We start from the raw sequence: 20,295 nt of genomic DNA on the forward strand, positions 1-20,295 counted from the left end.
CAGCCTTTCCACTGCTAGAAGGATTTAAGTAAGTACATTGCAAAAATAATTTTTGCTAAATCACTCCGAGCTCATTTCTGTTTACACTAACTCACTTAACTCCTTTGACATTATACTGTCCAAATCTTCAATGCAATTACCACTGTAGGATAACATATTGCATGTAACCTTCTAACCAATATTGTGGGTTTATGTTTAAAAATTAATGAAGAAAAATGTCTCAGTTCTGCCGCAGATTCATAATGTACAATTTTTGTACAAAGACACCATAACAGGACTTTCTTGAGACACCAAATAATTAACTGTACATTTTATTTAACTTGTGTCTTCAAATATGGAAAGGAGAAATAAGTCACAAACATGGACTCAAACACTTCTATAGAATGGTCAATTTTGAAGAGGAGATTAACAGAACAAGGAGGAAAAAATAGCCTTTTTCTTAGAGAAAGATGTTAGATACCTGGTATCTAACTTAAAAAAATATTTTTTCTAACTTCAGCCTTATTTACATTAGCTAGTATGTTAAATTATTCTTCACTTGTTCTCTTTATTTCTTTCAATACTCCTTCTCTTTATTTCCTTCAATTCTCCTATGATGCTCAGTGAATGGCACTGTTTCTTGAGCCGGATGTGAAGTCCAGCTGGACTGAAGTGTTAAATATTAGCTTGGTTGGTGCTTTTTTTCCCAGTTCTGGACTGAACTATATTGGCAGATTTCTGTGAGCAAGCCTGCATATCACCCAAGTAAAGTGTTCCAATTCCAACTAGTAACACTAAGCTATCATTTTCAGCTCATTAAATTCACTCTTCTTACAATTAAAAAATTATAAGTATAAAAATAGGAACATTTGAGTTCCTATCATCTATCAGTATATTAAATACATTTTTGCATTAATTTGCAATTCTATGTTTGACCTTGATATTTTCCAAGGTTCTGACAATCAAAAAAGCAAAACAGCTTGCTGTAAACACATAGTAACTAAATTTCTTGAGAAAGCAAGATGGCACAATATTAAGGGAGTTTATTTAAAAAAGGTTAAGTTCTTCAATAGAAGTAAACAGTGACTTATTGACAGTCCAAAAATACTTCATTATCCTTTCATGGCAGTCATTTAAACCTCAACACAATCCTCTATTAGACCCTATAATCGAATTTTTTTCTTGCTTTGTCCTCCAGCTGAATAAGCATGATTTATATATCAATTTTAAGAAGAAAATTCAGCAGTTTACTGTAGAAGATATCTATCTTCAATCCTCAGTTTATGAATTTTGTCATACGGAGCAATATACACGAAACTATTTTAAAGACTGTGATTGGCAAAAACCTCAGACCTATTCCTTATGAGCTGTCAATAGTTCTGATTATTTTCTGAGTTTGTTTACTGTGCCAAAACTGTTGAAATTTACACACTGGTATCTTCTTCAATTTGATTAAAAATATAATACTAGGGGAAGAAGACATTTTGAAAAAAAATAGAAATCTCATTAATCTTTCAATAAATTTTACCTTCCCCCCTGTTTCCAGTCTGTATGAAGGCTCAGCCTGACACCAGAAATGTGTTGATTTCTGTGAAGTGTCTAAATCTGTCTAATCAACAGGCCTGTATAAAAAAGGTCCTTGGTTCGTCTATTTGCAGCAGAGACAAAGTATCAGCAGCTACATCCCTATCAACCAAATCTCCATCTGCAATCAACTTCTTCCAGCTCAGAACTGGAAGGACCATTTACACTGTAGAGCAGGAGGAAATGTAGGAATAGTGTTACATACAGAATTTCAGAATAGCAGAAACACCTTTTCTTATGAAGCATTACAGGTAACCAGACAAGATGAAAAAGAGTAACACAGACTTGACTGGCCTTCAATCACACAGGAAGGAACAGACAAAGATATGAATCATCTTCTATAGGGATGGCTGATCAACATGTCTGTATGCCCTGGCCCAATGATGGGCAAGGAGACTGATAGAGAGAAGGGATGGAAACCAGAGGCCAGCCCAATAACCAAGGGAAGAATGTGAGCCAGAAAAGAGAATGAAGAGACAGAGGGCAGGAAGTGACTTGGGACAAAAGCATGAAGGAGCAGACAGATACAGTATAGAAAAGACCACACAAGCACATGGCAAGCTAGCATGAAGAATTCACAGAAGACTGTGTGTTAAGACATGAACCATTATAGGTTGAAGAAAACCAGAGAATAGCAGCAGTGAAAAGAGAAGCAAAGAGCAATGCTATAGAGAAGTGTTTCCCTGCCAGTATCTGGCTTTGAACTGTTTCTCAGCATTTTTCCATCTCCACAAATAACTATGGAATCTGCTAACAGTGTGTCTTGCTTCCTTTCAATTTGAAGTGCCTTCAAGGGAGGCTTTTAAAGCATTCCATGCTGCAAAAATGCAGCATTCTGAAATAATCAAGATGTTAAAGGCCTTGTGTTAATTTGACACACAAAATGAATGGACACTTCTTGTGCATGATGTGCCTTACAGACCCTTTTGTAAAATGGAACTAAAATCTTCTCTTTTCACATGGGTGCTGCAAGTTTCTTGGTATCCAAGTATCCTTAATAGATAATAATGTCACATGTCACAGAAAAGCCCAGAGAAAAACAGTAATAATTCCATCTTCAGAGAAAGATGTGACTAGAACATGTGAATATCCCATTAAACAACAAGGATGAAACAAAAGTAGGAGCATCTGCTGCTTCCCTGAGCATTCTGCATTTCATTTTTATTCTGGAACCTTCTGTCTTAGTTGTTTTATGGTATGATCATGCAACTAGAATTGTATACACTGAGGCAATGGAAAGCCTTACTTACTAGCAATTTATATTTTCCAATGTTTGATTTAAAATCTGTGGTTTTCAGTCTGCCAATGTGTGTGGCTATCTACAATACATTCACAATTATACTACTGATGTAGTTTAGGAATGATATTCTCCATATTAGTAGCCTCAAAAAAAAAACATGCTACCACTCACTCCCACTTTCCCCTCCAAATGGAAGCACAAAAGGCACAAATCATGGGTTGAGATAAGAATAATTTACTGGAAATTAAGTAAGAAAGCTAGTAACAGCAACAATATTAGCAACAAAAGGTATTAGTAATATTAGTAACACAAGGAAACTACACAGAGAACCCTTCACAATAGACCAGCTCTTCCCCATGACATTTTCTCCCACTGGAGAGAACACCCTTCTCATCAGAAACAAGAGTACCCTACTCCTACCCCGGCAATGAGGTGAGGCAGTGTAGAAAAGCCACATTCCCTCCCACCTACTGCCAAAAAATTAACTCTGTCCTGGTTGAAACTAAGACAACTACATTAAAATGAAATTTAATAAAATGTATGGAAAGTACATAAAAATATTGTCGGACACTTTTTCATGTTAAATTATTTCCATTCCAGACTCTGATTTATGGCAATTAAACATGAATTAGTACTTTTTTCAGTATTGCCACCATTGGGTAACTGTAGCATATCAATTTGGAGTTTTAAGATAAACTGGAGGAAGTGATAATTCTCACGCACAGGAACTTACATGTATCAATATACACAGATGTAAAGGTACAGATGCATCATTTAATGTAAACATACATATTTTCATAAAAGAAAAATAAATGTACAGTAACTCCTCTCTGTCCCTCCTCAACACTTCAGCCATAATTTTATATAAACATATCTCAACGGCAGAAAGACTATATTTTGTTGGCAACCACAACCAACAATCCAAACTTAATCTTTTTCTAAGTGTAGGTGTATGAAAACTTGTTTTCATTTTAGCACAGGACTGAAAATGTGTTTTGTTTCCTATGTTAAAAGCAGAGTTGTCCTTGCATTACTTGTTGAATATAAAATGAATAATGAAACATAATATGATAAAATGGCAAAACTCTGAATCATCTGTAGAACATCACTTGATAATGCAGTCTGCTGCAATATGTTAGACCCAGGCCCAGCATTTCCTGTTTCTAATGTTATTTCAAAAGTCTGGATGGATATTTTAAAATCCAGTAACACAAAGTGTATTTTGCAAAAAAAAAAATTGTTTCTTGTCTGTACTAGTGACCTTTTCATACTCATTATATATTCACTAAATTTCCATTTTACTTTGCTGCTATTCATGTATGAAGAACAACACTAATTCACAATGAAATAAGTTATTACAGCACAGATTCAACTTGCACTGTTTTTAGACAATACTGAACTAATTTTTTGAGATTATTCTGGAGATTGTTCCATGTGTTTTCTTACCTGATGCAGACATTGCATCAGATTATTATCTCATCTATTCTGACACATGGATAATAAGCTGAAGGCTAGGTTTTTCAAGCCATTAAAAGTGCATTTATTTGTAACCCATTAGCTCACTGTAAACATTTAATTTGTCCATGCATAATTTCAATCCAAACGGCTGCATAACAAATCATAGGCACTCAATCAAAGAATACTATGTTTCTTCATGAATCTTTTGAAACTGGTTTTAGTCTGTGAGATTGAAGAACAGAGTTTCCACCTTATTTGGGCCTTCCTGATACATGCAAGACAGGAATTATGTTCCATTGAAAAAGCTAGAGGAAGCCAACAACAGTGAAATACTCCACGGTAAAAACAGCAACAAATTACATACAGAATGAACATTAAGCACTTACAAGAGAGCAACAAAGTGTGCACTTTAAACACATAGTAGCTTTTACAAGGAAATTGAGGTGACAAGCTCCATTTCATTTCAGCTTCAGTTTGACAAGAAGTTGTCAATGAACACACAGAGGATTCTGGATTATGGTTCTGTTGTCCACTGTAGTGAAATTTCATATACCCAAACTGGTTTTGGCAGTTCCTGCCTTCCACACCCCAACACTTTTCTCAGTGAGCTCTGTGGAATTCTGCAAGCTAATTTTTAGGCTCTGGAAAAATTAAGCTCATAAAATCTTCAGGGGCAAAATGCTATCTCACATTGTAGCTGAAATGTGACTGGAGGGGGGAAGTGGCAATACGAAACTGGAACCAAGACAGGATGGAAGATGAAAACACTGAGCACAGAAGTAAGATAGAAGTCCAAATGGGTAAGCCCATTAAGTGAACACTTAAAAGGGAATAGATTCCTCAGTGAAAATTTGGTGTGAAGAGGGGTACACTGATGTAGAAAAATAAAGACAGAATAGGGAGAGTGAGGTTTTTTTTTTTGTTTTTTTTTTTTTTGTTTTTGTTTTTTTGTTTTTTTTTTGTTTTTTTTTGTTTTTTTTGTTTTTTTTGTTTTAAGGAAGCTACCTTACTCAGCTTTTTGAATTTAAGACTTAGTAAAGAAATAACTACTTCTAGTCATAAAAACACACAACAAATGATGACTTTTGGTGAAGAAGTATGGCACACCCCCCCCCAAACTCATGCTACATAGCTGTGTGGTCACTCCTATTATTCCCTACTTGAAGAACTGACAGGATAGCAATGCCTATAATCCCTTTTCAAGTTCATTAATATGACTAAAATCCAGATAAGCTTTACATCTGTTTCTCCAGAGTTTCAAACTGGAAGCTTTCCAGACTGATAAAGGATAAAAGATCTATTGGTGATAAAGAATTTTCATTTTGCTTGCATAGCAAATCCAAATATATTTTTCTTAGTACAGCCCAGATGTTGTGATCTCATAAAGCAGCAGCTCTGAAAAGCTGTGAGAGAAGCATCATTCTGAGAATCTGTTTGTGCACATTTAGCCAGAGAACTATTCCACTGGAGATGGAAAATGCATGTATTTGTGAAATTATACTGACCTTGATAAAACTGGCCTAAAACAAGTGATTTGAAAATTAAATATGGAAAATTTAAAATACCATCCTTGAAAGTTTCGTAATGAGAAAATTCCTGGATTTTGTCTTAAAATCTGGTTTTAATCCTATACATTATATACTTCAATTTATACTTTTGTCTATAAATTCAGGTGAAAACATGACATGACAAACTGTTCTGTTATTCCAATTGCATATAATTTAAGTAAGCTGTATTTATGGCTCACAGCAATTTTCATTTGTACGTAGAAGTGTTCTGTGGGAGAACAAGAGAAAATAATAAATTGAAACTTGGAGGTTCAAACTGAATCTGAAGAAATCCCCCAACATTTCCAAAACAGGGTAATTAAGCAGTTTTCCCAAGAGGGTTGCAGAAATTCCATCCTTGGAGGCTTTCAAGACTTGCCTGGAGAAAGTGCCAAGTAATCTGGTCTAAACTCAAACGCTGATCCTGCTTTGAGCAGGAAGCCAGGCTGGAAGACTTCTCAAGGTTCCTTCCAAAATGAATGATTATGTGGATTCTAAGGCTTCAGAGTCAATCAAAATGTTTCTCTTGCTTCCTCTGCCAGACACCTGCTGATAGGATGTCAGCCTCCCTCTCAGTGTGCAAAATGAGGAACAAGTATTGTGACCAAATAGTATTTTCTCATCCTCGTGGTTTAATGGTTTATCATCATCCTAAAACATCACTGCAACCCATGGTAATGAGAAACTAAGACTTCAAATCAGAAAATAAAATATTTGAAGTGCTATGCAATCAATTACTGTCTATCCAGATTTCTATGTTAAACTGAAAGAGAAAAGAGCAGTTAATCTAATTAGAAATTGAGTGCTTATACTTTAGAAATAAAATTACATGAAAAGGTCAAATAGAAAATGTTATTACATATTAATTACAAAATTTGAGATTTATTGTCCCAATACCAAAAAACTTTGCTGCAAAATGACAAGAAAGACAAAACAGGAAACCAGTGCAGCTGATGTGAGATGACATCTCTTGTTATGCCTACCCTTGACAAAACCATAAAAATAATACTGCAAACATGGAAAGATTTCCCACATATCAAAACACCAAGAATCATCTGAAAATTTTTCATACATAAGTGACAAAATCTTTACAGAAGTTCAGAATTGTGATCAGTTCTAAGCTATCTGCTGTGCTTTTCTAATTCTGCAATGACACAAAGTGTGCAGTTCCAAGACAGCAAGGTAGGAAGGCAAAACTGGCAGCATGTTTGGTAATTTAGAAAAATCTGGGCAGGCCAGCCTAATCTGTTTATATTTCATATAATGCTTATGGAGTATTGCAAATAAAATAATCATATTACTACTATTATTAATAAGATAAACTTGTATTTGTTATTAGTGAAGTGCAACAGAACAGTGGTCTCTTATGACCAAGCTTCACAGGAAGATGCATTTTCATCACTGTGGTTTCCTGGGCTGGAATGGTTTTAATGAAATTAGGTACACAATAAAAAAATGCCTTAAGAGAAAAGACCAGAGTTCTTAAATGTAGAAAAAATGCTGCTTTAGAAAACAATAACTTTTCTTTAAAGACTTTCACAGCCCACTGTAAAAGTTGTGGAGGTAATAAAAAACTGTGATATTGACCTGATATTACTCAAGATTAAGATTATTCAAGCCAGACTAAATTACCTAACCTGGAAATCTAATCTTTGTGAAGCTAATACTAATGCAATGTGTAGAGGTGTAACATACATAGGCTAAGATGAATTTTAAAAGATCAAGGCTTAAAATTTTACTTCTTATATAGCTAATTATAACTAACTGCTGGGCACTTATCTGCCTGGAAGTAAGACTGCAAAAAGAGTTTTGTGTTTTAAAAACTGCATAATTATTTGCAAGTAACCATGGGAACCAGCTCTAACCAAAATGTCTTTTTTAGTGCAGCTCTCCATTATACACATAAACTTCACCACTTTCCCCTCAAAGCCCTTTCTTTGTTCCTCAAGCTTTGACATAAAATATTAATTTAGGTCTAAAGAGTGAATTTAACTTTTACTGTCAAATGGAAAATAACAGCACACACAATAAGAATTGATAGTTTTCACAGCTGCCTGTTGCCCCCACTGAAACTAGGGCAATTATATACAGTCCAGAATACAATTGATCTACATAGCAACTTTTGATATAGGACTATTACATATTATTCTCACTCCTATTAAAGACCATCATTCACTCCTTTTTATGTATTGCAATTTCAAGAGACTCTGAACATGCCCTAGAAAAACAGACTTTAAAAAACATACTCATAAATTTAAAAAATAAACCCACAACTTTGTCACTTGCAAAATACCACAGAATTTAACTCCTTTGTACGGGAAAAAATGGTAGATTTTTTGATTCTCATAGTCAGCAGCTAAAACATCACACTGGGAGAAAATTCTAAGTTTCACATATCCATGTTGTTGTTTAAGCTGCACTATGACCTGGAAAGTCCAAACAGATATTGTTGAAGACATGGAAATTAATTGATCTTTTCTTCCTTAACTATAAATAGCTAAATCATTCATATAGAGAAATAAGGCCTAAAGAAACCAAATATTTACTAATAGTCAGCAACTGACAGAATGGTGAACTACAGGGAGTTAATTAGGCATATGCCTTTTGCTAGGTTACCTCTGATATGCATCTTTAATTAAACAGCTAAAAAATCTACCTGTGTATCTTACAGTTCTACTGGAATAAATGGGTGTTATTTTAGCAGTTATATTTCAAAGGCATCACACGGTGCTTTGAATTGGAGAGGCTCAGTCTCTGGGGAAGAGTCATCTATTGGGCTTTCCTTAAGTAACACACAGCTGCTAGTTTGAGAAGTAGCATCACTGCAGCCTGGGGGTGAACTGTCTGCTTGTCCTGATAGCAAGGGTTGTTCACTGTAGACACAGAGAAAACTCAGAGTTTCCACATCCAGGCACAAAGACAAATCGCCTAAGTGGGATAAGAGTTCACAGCTAAACACAAATAGACTGCACCAGATTATGTGACCTCCTGATCTGTGTGGGACAGCTTTGGCAACTGCCCATCTTACAGTGCTGACAAATGGAAAGACATTTCCAAACTTCCTTGAAGTACAGGGTCTCTGTTCCTGTAGCTGTTTTCAAGATGACAAGTTTCAAGACTCATAAGCTTAGACAATACTTAGTATTACTTACTTACCAACAGATACTTGGTAATCACCTGCATATCCAAATGCAAGAAACAAACACTAAATGTAAAGACATAAATAGTAAGATGCACAACATGAAGAAATAGAAAAAAGGGGAAAAAAGTGCCCAAACAACCACAGAGGAAGCACCCCACATACCATAAAGAAGAAAGATCCTTTAGAACTTGCTCATCTTTGTTAGAAAGGTTTACCTGGCTAGAAATCACATCCTACCATGCACCAACAATTAACTGGTAGAAATGTGCTCTATTTTCTACTGAAGGAGAGAAAAAAACTTCTCTTTGAAAATTAAATGAGAGTTTTGTGAGAAGTGAATAGTTTTAATGTTTCCCACAAAACTTTTCTCCACCAGACAGAATTTTTTTGCAGTGCACTGTAAACTGTGCCAGCAGGTATGTCCTACATAGGATCATTCCCCTGCCACAGAACCCACTGTTTTAACAGCACGGTATCTGCCAAATACTTCTCCACACATGAGAAATACAGCTGAGCACCACTCAAAACATTTGCCACTTCTGTGGTCAGAAATCACTTATGTGACTGCAAATTATTAACTTTTAGAATTGCTAATGTGAAGACTACCTTATTTATATCATTTAATAAGGCACTAGGGATATATGACCATGGAAAGTGAGTGAATCAGAGCAGAGGACATATTAACTTTACAGCAAATACGTAAACTCTTGTGAACTGTGTAAGGACTGTACAGTATTCTTTTGGTGACCCAACTATAAGGTGATAAAACAGTTAGCAGTATTGATATTTGAAATTCCAACCAAAACCAAAGCAACTTCAGTTTTTTTGAGCAAAGTCTTGTATTGCAACCCATTGTTCCAGGGGAAAAAAGAGCGAGTGTCTGTAGATTTCAAGCAGCAGAGAAGCACCACTTCCCCAATAGCATCAAAAATGATAAGGCAACCAAGCCATGGATAAGCTCTTATCAAAAAGCCTTAAGAAGGATAAAAAACTGAACTCACCAAGCAAAAGATATTTCTTCAAAATAAATAGAAAGTCAAGTCTTAACCCACAGAAATATATACTCTCTTACACAGTGAAGCTGCTTCAGCGTGCTCTCCAGAAAGGTAATTAAATTGAGAGATGTGCATGTCACACTGTTAGTTTCCCTAAAACCCAACTGAATTAGAGTTGTTTGTTAGCTGTGTACAAAATCTATACATGCAAAAGACACCTGACATCATTTAGTCTGTGAGCAAGCATCAGTATAAACCACAGGCATCTAACTGAGAAAAACCTGGGGCAGGTTTTTCAACACCATTTTAGACTACAGTAACTGTTGCCAACAGATCAGATGACATTTGTCACTGCCAAGTATTTCCACTTTTTTTAACCAGGCACAGTCCAGAAGAAAAATGTAAAGCTTTCTGAATGGCTAGTCATATTTTGGATGAAAATGACAGAAGCTCAACAGAAAATATACTAAGGTCACGGCAACGACAAGAAAACTAACCAGTGGCAATTTTTCAGCTCACTAATATTTTGACAAAACCTGTACCTTCATTCTTCTAGCTCTGAGTTGTCATTTCTCTGCTTTACCAATATAGCTAGCACACCAGAAGCAAATAACTTTTTCCTTACACTGTTTTTACATCTTCCAGATGTAAATAAATGAATATGCAGACTTAACGTAATTCTTGGCCTCATTTTTTTCCTACATATACTATTACCTCTTAACTTACCAAAGAACACCACCATGCTCATCCTTATTTCTTTAATTTCAATCTCTTGCCGTTTCTGAGATAAATCAATGGTACAAGTCACATTGAATTCTAGGTGACCAAGTAAATTTCACTCAATCAGAGAAGAGGTAATAATATGTATATTAAGTATCTCAAGCGAATGCAGTTCCTATAGAGATTCCTTTTAAATCTAAATAACTGTGAACTTTCATCCTTTCTCTTCTTTATTATCACTCAAGTACCTAATTCATTCTTTCTTTACCATTCAGCCTACTGTATTTTCTAATTATTTCTACACGTGGCCTAAAAAATATTCTGATCACTTGGAAATAAATGAGCAAAAATCCTTTTTACTGGCACCCCACCAAGTCCAAACATAACTGAACTTAAAAAGTCAGAAGCATGACAGCTGATGAATGTTTCTATATTTAGAAACATTCTGACTGCTCCTGTTCTCTCTTGGATCAGTTGAGTGTTTGATTGTCTGTGACATCAAAAATTGTGACTGAAACCGAGGATTCTTCTTCTCCTGCTTGTTCTCATGAGAAGTACTAACTATACTTCAATTACTTTAAGAATAAGAATACTTACATATAAAGATTGTGTCCTTAAAAGCATTTCTAAATCCCCAGATTCAGGTAACTTTTGTAAAGCAGGCTGCACCATAGTATAACACGACACAGCTCCAGTCGTTCTAAACTCAAGAGTTCCAACATGTTGCATGAATTGTCCAACTATCCTGCTATAACTTCCTGCTAAAGAAGTTGTGACACCACTTATATTGTACTTCTAAGCTAAAAAACTAACGAAGCAACATCTAGAAACAGGCAAAGCTAAAGAGTCATGTATGGCCAATGATGATTCACTTCCTGAAAGCCACGCATTAATGTGGAAACACAGTAGTGTCAAGGGTCATGGAAATACCTTTACTCATATCCCAATCAACTTCTTAGAGAATCCTGAGAGAAAACTTCAATGCATTTTCATAGCCATGATGTTTTAAAGTAGCAATGATTCACAGGTGTCATATAGTTCTAGTGTTAACTGTCTCCCTTCTACCATGCAATTCATAATAGTCTATAATGCTTAATCTGCCTCTTTCTCTTTTACTTACCAATGGATTAACTTATAAAAACAGTTTATTAGTAAATAGATTGTTCAACAGTTTACTGAACCCTGTATACAATTTTAAACTCCCCTCTTGATGCTACAAAGAAGTGGATGTGCTGCTTTTGAAAAACAATACCTTGCTTAATTATCCATATTTATTCAGGTTGTAGCTGCAGCATTAAGCTGGCTGATAGTTGCACTTTAGTGACGTTGTTCCTGGGAAGCTAATGCTGAAGAGATGCTGTAAACCTGATATAATATATTGCAACAAATAAAAGCATAATTAGGATTAATAAAACAGAGCTTTATTTTCTCTCTAGAAACAAGTTGATGATTCAAATAACCCCTCAAGGTTTCATAATCTTATTGTATCTCCATTTTTTATACCAAGTATTAGAGATTCTTTTTCACAAGTCTAATACTGTAGTTTTTTAATACTGAACATTTTTTCATTTAATCACTCTAGAAATTAATCATCTGTCAAAGTTTCTGGGTTGATTTCTTTCAATTTAGCTTTGGAATTTTATCTGAGAGAAAGCAATTTGACAACTGAGGACATAATGTTCCAGCAAAGCAGAGGAAAAAAGCAAGAGACAGAGCAAAAGCAAGAGAGCATGAACATGTGCATCCAAGAAGAAAAGTCACACAAACACGGATTTCTTTGGTACTCTGAGTAAAATATCTAATCAGCAGAAATCAGAAGCTCTTCACACAAATCAGAGATTAAGTGCTATAGGCAGATAATTTGGAGAAAGTAGTATATGCTAATTCTAAGAATTTAACAACCATAAAAAGGGCATAAAGATAATGTATTCATATATCATTTATAACAAATCTACTGTGTTCTATCTGAAGTAATGTAATATTATAGTCCCATACCCACAGCAGGTAGAAAAGGAAGAAGAAGTAGGAGCAAAGAAAGACAATTTGCTGACTGGGATAAAGAGATGCCCAAACTGCTCTGAGCTTATGTTAAAAAAACAAATGTTTACACAGGGAAAAGGTATAAATCTCAGGGTTATTAACTGTTCTATGATACAACATTAAGATATCTGGGCATGGGAAGGAAAGAATGCACACATAAAAACCATTGTTTTTTGTCTAGACACATTTCTGATCAAATAAACGGGCACCATCCCAGCTTGAGCCCCTCTTTGCAAACTCAGTCACAAACTAGTTACAGTACTCAGCTGTAAGCTGTTTTTTGTCCCTGTTGTTATTTTTTTGAAGTCCCTATTTTGAAGAAGATCAAGAATTATGGGAACTACAAGAAACAAATTAGGTGACACTGAGTAAGGAGGGATCTTTTTCAGAAGAGCATCATCAACGTATCTCTAGAATGGAAACTAAGATTTAATAAGCAAGTCCAGGGGAGGCCCACCAAGATTCTTCATAGTGAGGGTGATGAGGCACTGGAATAAATTGCCCAGAGAGGCTGTGCTAGTAGTCAAGGTCAGGTTGGATGGGGCTTTAGAGCAACCTGATCTAGGGGAAGGTGTCTCTGTCCATGACAGGAAGGGTGAAACTAGATGGCTTCAAGGTCACTCCCAATCCAAACCATTCTATGATAATATGACTTAAGTAGAGCTGCCAATAAGAAAATAGTAAAGGGAGAAAAATGGGAATATGAACAAAGGATGAAAGTAGAATCAGAAAGAGAAACAATATGGAGCTATATGCTACAGCAGTAAGTAGCAGATTAATATAATTATACCAGAGCTTTCCCCTTCCTAGCACCATCTCATTATTCAGACTTGTAAAGGCTGCTGTTTTTTCCCAGAAAAATGAATAAGGGAGACAGGGAGAGCTTGTATTGGTAGAAAGGGAAGGAAGAAAAACTGTTTCATGTTTGTAGGACTTATTCATAGTATTACACAGGTATTTTCAAGATTAGGAATCACCGAGTAAGACAATGTTTTTTTAAGGCAATTACTTAACAGCAGATATAATATCAATTTCTTTTAATGTGCATCAAAAATAGTAAGTACTAATGAACACACTTCTCAAACACAGTGGCACCTTCTAAGAAGCATGAACTGATTGACAAATCAATATTCAAAACAATCTCAGAGTCTGAAAGAGTAAGATAAGTAACAGCAGTACAGGTTCTGTAGTTCTTCAAGGTCTTTGCAATACTGAGATGGTATGAGCTTATTCTTTTCACACCACTAACAACACTATCAGTTTCACCACTGGAGTGAATTCCAATCCCCCTGGAAAGTTACTGTGTGCCACTACACCAATTTTGAAAAGAAAAGCTACTCAAGGGGGTTTAAGCAAATAATTAATGTACATTAAAAAATCTTTTTAAAATTTCAGTATCCAAGATACTGATTCTATTCTCTTTAAGAAATGTCTAAGAACAAAATTATAAAGTTTAAATGTGATGCCCATTTTAAAACCTACCTATATATTGGGCATATTTGCCAAACAGACTGTAACTATCCAAAAGGAATGCTTGTTACCTACAGAAAAATCACTTAACAGTTTAAGACCTAGTGGTTTATTAACCAATTGTTTAATTTGAAGTCTTAAGCATTATTATCCCTAAAGTAAAACTGGATTTCAAATAAACCCTGTCCATGCTAATAATGTCATTTAAACTAAAGACTCAACCACTGAGACATGATTCTAAGAGCAAATACCATCAAAAATAGTTAAGGTTGCACAGTCTAAATGACATCTTATTTCATTTTTCTCATCCTTCTTCCTAAACCCAATGTTCTTACTTGGCATCACAACTTAAAAGGATGAGTGAAATAGGCTTATGGTATAAAAGCAGCCTGGGCACTACTTCTGTTAGAAATGAAAAGGTATTGGGAGACCTATTACGTGAAAGATCAAAGTGTACTGTTCAGTACTAGCGGAGACCTCCAGGCTATCTTGCATTTTACACAGTATCACCAGGCTCTGCAATAAATGTTTGGGAGTTGTCTTTCGAAACTTCAGCCCCTGGATCCATGCAACTGAATGAAAATTTCACCTTTCAATAAAAAATACATTTCTAAACCTTGAGATTTTGGAGGGACTAAAGCAGTCACAGAAATTGAGAAGTAACAAGAAAAACTCACCAGTACATGGCTCATGGAAAAACCAGAATCCCAACATTTTTAATAATTCAATTAAATCTTTGTAATTGGTCAGACTGGTAAGATGGCCTAATGGTATGTGCTTTATGAGCAGCTTGTTCAAAAACTTGTGCCCTCAGCTAAAAGCACTGTTCCATTTTTAGCACAGCTACAAGAGTCACTAGTATGAAAGACAACCAACCCATTTTCACAGATTAATGCTGTCAATATAGCTGTAACTTACAGATATAACTGCAAACAGGTCTAAGATGTGTCTTTTCTCATTTGTGAATAAATTCTTCAATGAGTTTCATTTACAAAAGGAAAGTTGTCAAAATGAGATGGTTATGACAGCTGTATGTCTTCAAAGCAGGATTTATAGCATGAAACTTTAAAGAAGAAAAAAGAAATCATCATTGAAAAGTCATACTTGGAGAGGATCCAAAACTGCCAAAAAATGTTCCTTAGTGATCACCAACTCCATACAGGGGCATTGTCTTAACCTGTATGTTTCATAATCACTTATACAATATTAGTAATTTCTTGAGTTCAGCTTCATGTACCATAAATGCAAAACAGCAGAGTTTACAAGAAAGTCTATCCTCTTATTTCCTAATCAAAGCATAAGTCATGGCAAGAGCAGTGACAGAACAGGCTATCCCCAGGACTCTTAGGAAATTTGGGCTGGAAGTGATCTGCCATGAATTACTAAGGTAGATATCCAAAGCTAACCTGGCAGTCTTTAAAAGAGGATTATGCAATGAGATTAAGAATTAGAAACAAAAGGGAAATACTGATTAAAGCTTGCTCTCACAAAAAGGAGCACCAATTTAGCCCCAAAAAGCATGCAGCATTGCAGATGTCTACTAATTTTGTTTGATTGTATTTAGAGACAGGACTACAACAGCAGTTACTAACGTCAGCAAAGCTGCATTATGATGGCACAGTATAATTCTTCTTATTGAGAGATTTTAATCACAAATATTAGACAGTAACTAAAAGTAAAAAAAAAACCTAAACGAATTATCAACATCCCCATTCGAAAATAAGCAGAGCCATAATAAAAACTGCAGTAGCAAAGAAAACATGACATTAAAATTTCTTTGATAGGTGGATCATAGAAGCAATTCATTATAGTAGCTCCTTGAAAGTTGCCTCAGTAATTGTGTAGAAATGCTGCAATGTTTACACATTGTATGACTTAATGCCAAAAACCAACTCTTTTTTACATGGAAATGACATTTCTCTGAAAGAGTCTGATTTAAAATCATAGCCAAGTCGATATTCAATGCGATGTTTAAAAATAGCAAAGTACAGGAACACAGTACATAAGAGAGGAGAATAAGCATGTTAACCCTACTGACTGAAGGTGGCTTATGAAATTCCAACAAGCAAATTACACTAATTAATATTTTGCTTTTGAAACCTAATGTGCAAAGGTGGTTAAAATCTACTGTTAAAATCTACAGAAGCAGCCCAGGCACTTGGCTCCTACACTTAAGAAAGATGCTGATTCCCTATAAAGTTTTTTGGTGGATAAAAAAGCAGCTGGTAAATTCATTAGTATTTCAGAATAAATATATATACAATAACATTGAAAAATGGAAAGCATAACACAGATTTCCAGTTCAAAAAATTCCAAGTAATAGAGGAATTATCAGCCAATATTTATTGAAACCATTAACTGGTTCAAATGCTTAAATTTGAGAAAAATATGATTACATGACTTCTGGGGTACTTGGAAAACATATAATTTGAAAATGTGTCAGAAAAGTATGTGTTTACCAATTAAAGAAAAAGCTTAGAAGCTGCAGCAGATAAATTAAATAGTAGAGACTAATCAATCACAGTGCTAAAATGATAGATGACAACTAAACTGAAGCCCCAGGGAACTACAACTACAGAGCCATTTTGCAAAATTAGGCTGCATAACTAGCATACCTCAAAGTAGTACAGAATCTAAATCCATGTCAGAGATGTCACATTAAAAACCACAAAGTGGTGTCTGTAATACAGGAATGATAAAAAGAAAAATAAAGAAAAGAAAAATAAAGAAAAGAAAAATAAAGTTTTGCTGCACAGGGTTTTGCAAGCATATAAGCCATAGAGAATAGACTCCTCTGAATAGTCTTGACATGACAACCAAAAGAGAGGCAATATAAACAACCTTTACATTATGCAAATGCTACTATATAATTTACCAGAAGTTCATACTTTCACTGTGTGAGGGGGAAAAAAAAAAGTGAAACTAATTTAGGGGAAGACCTCATTAAAGACTTAAGGTAGTGGAAACACTCCAATGAACAATTTTATCCAAGCCTGCAGTGTATGCACATGAATTTTAATTTGCAATGACAAAACCTGTGACAAAATGGAAAAAAACAAGGAGTAAGGGCACTTCCATGCTGCTTCTAGATTACTACACTGCATGAAAGATTGAAATAATAATGTAAGGGAAGGTTATTGTGATCTGTACAGAATATTCAGGAACCACAGGCTCATTTCTTTTTGAATACTCATAAATTCAACTTCTACAAAAGGGATCCTTCAAAAAATCAAAAACCCTTCATTTAGGTACTTTATCTCTGGTACATTATATATCTCTAGATATAATATGGTAAATGGTAAAATATTACCATTAATAGCTTTGGAAATAGATATGAGGGCAAACAAGGGTAATGTTGCATGCTCATGAGATACTGGCAAGTCTAACATGAATTTAGTTCTTCTACACTAATGGAATCAAGCTGCCCACACAATAATTTTCAGCAGGCCAAGCCTCCTCTCATCTGCTCACAGCAGAGTTTGGATTCTGGCCATCTCTCTCCTGTACCAGCACCATGATAGTGAAAGCTCCCAGTTTATGCCACATTACCTGAACTTGCCTTTATCAAACAAGACTAAAAAAAACCTGTTATCCACCAGCCACCAATTATTTACCACTTTTTTGATAAACTAAAGTCTGTGACAGATGAAATCTGATTGCTGCTGACTATGTGAGGACAATGGACGTCTTTTTCTGATCACCCGTTGCAAGATTTTTTTTCCCTGCTCCACAAAGGATATCTGCAATCTTTTGCAATACCAGAGACAAATGACTAAGGCCCTTGCACTTAAAATAAAGTTGGGAACATGTAAAACCCACAAAACATACTATATATTATAACTTTTATCCTTTAAAAAATACGAACAATAATAATTTAAATTTTATTTTATCTATATGTGGGGAGTCCAACCTTTTTTTGCCTCTAAGCATCAGATATTTTAAATTTTAGATTTTAATTCAAGTTAAAGGAAAAAAGGTATTCTGAAACAACTCTACAATTCCAATTTATCAACCCCAGTGTCAGAAGAATGACTGGTTACTTAGTGTATGAATAACACACAGTTCTCAAGGGTGCTGTTAGAAGGCCCAGAGGTACTGTATATGAACTTTTCTCCATGGAAGAATGTACACCTGATCAAGCTGGTAACATTGCTTCTCCCTGATGATGGATGAGAGGTAAGAGTAATTTTATTTCTGTTTTATTATTCTAATTTCCCATGTATATTCCAAAGAGAGTGTTAAATAAATTTCACATCACAAATGTTCAATAACCACTGCAGAGTTTCATTTCTGTAATTATATATTCATTATATGGCAGATCATTTGTAGCTTATAATCATAATACCACAACTGATAAAATTAACTGTTGAACAATATGAAAAGGTCCTGTCAAACCTATTCTGTCTGCAGAAGAGAGAGAATTTGTATATGAATGAGTACCAATAATAGCTGACTAATTTTTTCTCACTATACACAAATAAATCCATGTTATTCTGAAACAGTTGCCTGTGAGTTTTGGCCACTTGACACAGAAACACAACTGGGGAGAAGATCTTCCAGAGTCTGAAGTAGTGAAATTTATTTTCTACAAGTAGGTCTGTAACAACTTGTGGATTTTTTATATACATGCATCAGTTGAGTTATACAAATTGCTTGGAATTGCTAGCATTTATTCATGTAACTATCAGTCACCTGCTGCCAAAACTTCAGATCCAGAGGGCATAAAGCATAATTGATTAGGTTGAAGGTATCCCATTCATTAAATAATAAATTCCAAAGTTCCACTGTGTCTTTCCACACATCAAGCAAAATTCCAAGACCTGACCCATATTACACTACATTTTGCAACCCTTTGGGAATTCCTTAAACATAGGCATATGGCATTATTCTGTGCATTATTACCCAACAATAGCAATAAAACTCTTGGTCTGCAGAGTATCTTTTTGATACTAGATATACCAAACTCAAAATTTGCCTGAGATCAGAAAAATTCTGCAATGCAGATCTGCCAAGAGTAAGAGGAGATGCCCTGTGTGGGAGACGTGAGCAGAAAATACGAAATTCGAGCAGATTGACTATGTGGCAAAAAATGGAAAGATAAAGGTTAAAAAGAGGTGTGACAGCATGTAGGGAATATAAACCACAGGAATCACAAGGGAAAGAAGAGAAAACGAAAGGAAAGTATGTCTGATAGAAGAAGAAATGGGAAAACCCGAAAGAATAGATAAATAGGAGTTTTGAGAAGTTTGCTAGAATTCTCTGGTACTGTGTATCATCCACTATATATCTAGAAGATGCCCACTGGTAACATAGTTTAGTACAGAGTACAAATAACCACACAGGTTCACAAATAAGCATTATATTTTCCTTGGATTTGTGAAATGTCACAAATTTCCTTTCATGTTAAAGCCCACTGTCAAACTTGTCTGCCCAGAGATATAAAGGGTGTTTTTTTGCTATTGAGATTTACACACATTCTTTTCCAACAAAGAGTATTATTTTTATTACTTCTCAAGAAATATCCAAGATTTATTTCTATTCAAAACTAGCCCGTTCTACACACCATGTTAGCTAAATGAACAGGGATTTCATATACAACAGTAAAATTCCTTAACTTGTACTGCAAAATGTATATTCTAGAAGTAGAATGGTGCTAAAAACACATAATCTCTGCACATTACTTACCGTCCACAATTATCTACCACAAAAAAGGCAGGCTCTATTGGCACCTAGCACAGAGGAACTGTTTTGTTGGAACTGTTAAATAGAAATGTGCTAACACAAGACCACCTGCTCTGGTTCTCTGAAGATAACACCACCTGTTAAATACCCAGTAAAGTGGCACACCCATATAATCAGCTACGGTTCCCAGGGCACACTACCCTGGATTGGCAGCAAAAGCAGTGTCTGTGCTCTGCTTTGTCATGACTGATACATTTTCAGCAGCCTAAGGTATTTTTCTAGGGACAATGTGAATAATATCACCCACAACACAAACATGGCTCAATTCTTGTCTCAGTAAGTGGTCTTAACTTATGGTGGTTTATAATGCTGCAGTTGTCCAAGGCCACTGCAGTTATGCACTGCAATTGGTTGGACAGTGTAGTGAACAGCACAGCT

The 20,295-nt window shown here is 35.3% G+C and overlaps 1 protein-coding gene across 3 annotated transcripts in view; it reads right to left on the reverse strand.

The window, feature by feature from the left end:
- SYT1 (synaptotagmin 1) overlaps nt 1–20,295 on the reverse strand; it is a 328,925-nt gene that overhangs the window by 190,282 nt on the left and 118,348 nt on the right. The window lies entirely within an intron of this gene.

The sequence above is a fragment of the Oenanthe melanoleuca genome, chromosome 1A (genome assembly GCF_029582105.1).
Source record: "Oenanthe melanoleuca isolate GR-GAL-2019-014 chromosome 1A, OMel1.0, whole genome shotgun sequence".
Lineage (NCBI taxonomy): Eukaryota > Metazoa > Chordata > Aves > Passeriformes > Muscicapidae > Oenanthe > Oenanthe melanoleuca.